The sequence below is a fragment of the Austrofundulus limnaeus genome, unplaced genomic scaffold (assembly GCF_001266775.1).
Source record: "Austrofundulus limnaeus strain Quisiro unplaced genomic scaffold, Austrofundulus_limnaeus-1.0 Scaffold267, whole genome shotgun sequence".
In the NCBI taxonomy this organism is placed as follows: Eukaryota; Metazoa; Chordata; class Actinopteri; order Cyprinodontiformes; family Rivulidae; genus Austrofundulus; species Austrofundulus limnaeus.
The window spans coordinates 44,773-49,908 of record NW_013952669.1 but is presented as its reverse complement, the minus strand read 5'-3'; positions in this window follow the sequence as shown (position 1 = coordinate 49,908).

Here is a 5,136-nt window from a genome sequence, read left to right as displayed (position 1 = left end):
TATATATATATATATATAAACTCATTGTCAAGTTTTTTTTGTCATCTTGTTTACCCAAAACTAAAAGACTTTTTATCTCAGAAACCATTTTAATGTGTCTTTTAGGAAGCCTGAATTCCACTCTAATGTTTGCAGATGAAATATGTTATTGTCTTTAAAGAGTCTGGCCAGCATGAGCTGGAGATGCTTTTCTCCTCATCACTACCAAAGTTTTGACAAACTTAAAGAGCTTCCAGCCATCCGCCCACTCCTTTTTGGAAAATGTGGATTAAATTAACCCAGTGGCAGCGGCAGTGTTCTCCCTCGACAATCAATTGACTCTCCCAAGTCCTAAAAACAGACATTTTCATTTCTTCTTGGAGCCAGACGTCTATGTTGTCTGCTGCTGTTTGTTTGAGTCTGTCCATTTTCTAATTACCCCAAAATTGCATTTCTCCGGAGAACATGAAATACTGTTACAGTTTGCTTCTTAGGAAATTATCAGCAGGTGTGCTGTATACAAGAAAGACTTTCAGCACATATCTGCCTCGTAGAAATGACTTTTTATTTGCTCTCTTTTCCAAATTCCCTCCTCCACCCTTCCCCCATAAACATGAAAAGCTGTCTTTTGGTTTTCCCATGTTTGTCCATCCTGCAATTGAACATATTCATTTTCTTTAATGGTGGTATGTGAAGAATAAACAAATCTATTTATATTAAGATCATCTTATATTGATCTTATGATGAGAAATGATATATGATATAGTGGTTTTGGTCAAATTTTGAAAATAATGTGTCTGAGCTCATGTGGTGTCTTGCTCACATTATATTTTACCAAAACGCTTAGCTACGATCACCTCAAATTTTCCTTCAATATCTATAGACCTGGTTATGTTACAGTGATTTTTTTTATCTTAGTTAAAGTTAGTTAAGTCTCAGCCACAGTTAGAAAAACATAAACAGATACAAACCTAATTGTTCTTTGCCGGTGGTGGGCGATGAAGTCTGAAAATGAATCAGGCAAACATGTGATCTCTTAGCTGATCATTATACTACTTTGATATCTAAAAAAATAAAACAATACTCATTGAAGCTGGTAAAAAAAGCTTTAAAATATTACAAAATCTGGCAATCAAGCTTTTTTTAAAATTTACACAATCCTCTAAGAATGTTGACTACGGTTAGTTATTTTCATGTGGGACAAAGAAAGCGAGCTCAAACTAAAAAAGTGATAATAATCAGGTTTTATTAGTTTCACAAATGGCTCAAAAGTATTTGGTATGCTTGTTTGTCTTTGTGTCTATGGTGTATAATGATGTGATTGTGATGCTGTATTTCTGAGTGTTTTGTGTGCTGCAGAACAGGAACTTGCTGTAAAACAGCAATTATGCTGAGTCAGGCTTGATTTTTAATAATCTTTTCCTGTTAAAAAAGCCTCTGATACAACATGACTCTGTCACTTCAAACCAGCTGAAAACATTTACTCAGTAAAGAACCATGTGTCAAAATGACAAGACAACAAAACTCATTCTTTTCATAATGAGGTGAGACTTAAAGGGATAACTCAGATCTTTTAAAGTGAGGTTCTGTATAAAAGCGATGAAATATGAAACCACTGGTTGCAGATAGCTGTTTGAAAGACCTCATTAGGGAAATGGAGTTTAAATCTGACCACACTGAGGAGCGAGGTAAGACCAAAGTGAGTTTCTGCTGACATAAACAATTTTAATTTCAACAATGGTGTGGCAGTTCATGCTTTTTAAACTGTTTTATCTTCATCACACACAAACAAAAACAAAAGCACTATTGCCCACATTTTACATTTTGGTGGCAAACAAAAGAAAAATAAAAGAAAAAATTTACTTTTCACAGTATCTTATTTTTTATTGCAAAAGATAATCAGAATGTGCTGTGAAACCGAAAACTGAAAACTTCTTTTGAAACTTCAGCTGCTTACACCCCTGATACTGATATAATCTCAGTTTCAAAGGGATTTTTTTTATGCCTTCAGAACAATTTTTGGTTCACTTTGTGACCCTTAAATAAAGTCCAGCTGCTAGACCCTCTGAACTCTTCCCCCCCTCAGCCTCCCCCTCTTCAGTCTCCAGAAGGTGAGCAGTGTTTGCCCCTGGAGTTGGAGGGGTTTTTCAGGCGGAGACAGTGTTCTCAAAAACACACCACAAACCCACCAGGCCTCCTCCCAAATATCCAATCTCCTGGTTTTAGTGTGACCCTATATCTCCATGCCCTGCAGATATGGAAGTCTGCATAATGTTGGAGGATATAAGCTATTCTTTGCTCTTAGCTTGAAGGAATGCCTTGAAAAGAGACCTCTCCTTTAGCTGCTCCCCTTAAGCTGCAGTGCACAAAAGCAATCACACACAGAGAGATTTGGGACATGAAAACTGCAGATCTGCAGTTCTCAAAAAATGTTGCGATGTTGTGTAAAATGTAAATAAAAACTGAATGCAATGGTTTAAAAACATCACACACCCCGTATTTCATGAAACTAAGACATCAAATGTTAAAGGCACAGTGTGTAGGATTTGTTGTTTTCAGGGACATCTAGTGGTTGAGTGGTTGAATCATCCTCCCTGGTCCTCCCCCCACCCCCACCCCCCGCTTCCAAACRCAAAGRAGTTGCTACGGTGTCTCTCAGGTGTCAAAAACCTTTGATAATTCCAACCRCGATGTCTACCAGCAGCTTCAGGGCTAGTGATGTTTCAAGTGGTAAGATTATGAGCTTTAATAAGTAAAATTATCCCAGCTACAATGACAGACAACAAATATTACATTTATAGTATTACARCTAAAACCGTTTTTGACRCCGCCACCGCAGTTTGTCCTTCATGAGCCTTCGTAGACAAGATGGCGGTGCAAGATGGCGGCTGCCTGTGTAGCGACCCGCGACCATGGAGATATAAACAGCTTTTTATAAGGTAAAAATAATAAAACAAGGTCTTTGTCTGCAATGACTAGACATGTTTTTTTTTATTGTCATTAGTCATTATCTCAATTTCGGCTAAAAGAATTGACAAAATCCTACACACTGTGCCTTTAAAACTAAGAAGTTCAGCATTTTTTAAGGATGTTTTAATTTTGATGGCAGTAACACATCAGAAGTGTTTCTGACCATGAAGAAACCACAAGGGGACATCTGTATTTTTAAAAATGTATTTATTTGTTTTGCATACCCTCTCATTACTTTGATGGTCCCACAAAAAAGTTTTACGGTACCTTATAAAACTTGTTCACCATTGTTGTGCATAATGGCTTATTAATAAATTTACACGAGCACCTACACAAGGGAGTTAGCTAATTTATTTCAGCTTCCGCAAACACATATCACAACCATATTTAACTCTATCAATCATGCATCCTGTTTCAGTAACAATTTTTTCAAAATAAAAGTCTCATTCAATATAGTTAATACAACACATTACCTCCAGAACGCAAAAATTTAGCAAGGAAATGCAAAAAATATTGTAAGGGAACCCAAGACTATTGTGATGTAATGCATAACTTTTAGGAGTTTAAAAGCATTGTGGGTAAAGAAAAAAGTCCTCAATGTGTTCTTGCGAGCATATATTTCCCATATCACATGGAAACAGTGACAAAAAAAGATAAACTGTTGTAAAATTAAGGGATGCCAACAGGAAAAGCTGGATGAGCATTTTGCAACTGATAAGATTATTTGGCAACAAGTCAGTAAGAGGACAGGGTATTAAAAGCAAGAGAGGCTGAGTCTCAGAAGTGAAAATTGTCAGTGCAAATAACAGCACATAACTGCATCTAAAATAGTAGAACAAATTTAGAATAATGTTTTTCCATGTAAAACAAAAGAGAAACCTGAAAGTCAGAATTGGATTCGCGTGATCTTTAGGCCTGCTGTATTCAAAACAAGTTTGATTCTGTTAAGGACATCACTGCACAAGTCACTGTCTGTAAATATAATTTTCTGTGACATCCACACATGCTTGTTAAATGCTCAGTCATGCAAAGAAAAAGCATTTTTGTGAACACCATCCAGAAATGTTGCCAACTCATCAAAAATGAACTGACGCGAAGTGGAAAGCTGGTCTGATCAGATAAATCAAAATATGAAATTCTATTTGTATCCCACAGGCTCCATGTCCTCCAAACAAACAAAGAAAAAAAAAGAGAAGGACAATTCAGTGTCTTATTTGCACACTGTTCAAAATCCAGCCTTATTATTGGCATGGGGTGCATTAGTGCTTACACATCTGGAAAATCACCATCTTATCTAACTAAAATAGCATAAAATCTTCCTAAACTGTCTTTAAATGGAAGTTTTCTAACAGGCATGTCTTCAGAAATAATTATTTTAATTCTATCCATCCATTTACTTTATTTACCTTCTTAGCATTTCCAGGTCATTGATGAGGAGACACTTCCTGCTTTTCCCAACATTTTTGACATGTGTTGCTGCCATCAAATTCAAAATGATCCACCCCCCCCCCCAACAAGTTGTACAATTTTTTAGATTAAACATTTAATATGTTTGCCCACTGTGAATAAAATGGGGTTTATGAGATTTGCATTATATTTTTATTTGCATTTACACAATCTCCAAACTTTTTACAAAATATCCACCCAATCAGTTTGCAACAATTCTTGTCTTTAGAAAATAAAACAGCTTCAAATATTCAAAAAAAAAAAATGAAGGAAGTGGGGGTATAGTCTGTAAATTGAGCAGTAAGCTGTGAAAGATTTGGCAAGGCCATGGCCGTCTTGGCGTGTCTTAGCTGCCAGTGCAGGCAGGATGTTCTACACTGAAGGTTTTAGGGTGGCTGTTGCAAACCGAGCTGCACTTTTGTTGCAGGAAAAATAAACAGAAGGCAAAGGCATGAAGGAAAGTCCTGAGCACAGTGGAGTATGTGTTCCCTCGGTTCGCAGACACATTGTTTTGGGAATAACAGTTTGAGAGGCCTCTGCACACGCTCACGTGTGCACATGTTGAAGTTTCATGTACTTTCATTCTAGCCAACTCACTCGGGGGTTTTTTCAAGTCACACGTCTGCAGGACTCCTTTACCTCGGCACCGCTGTGATAACATTGTGACTGGATTTGGAATGGAATAAACCACCCTTCTTTCCTGCTCAGTTTCCACTCTATCATTCATCCTCCCTCCAGCAC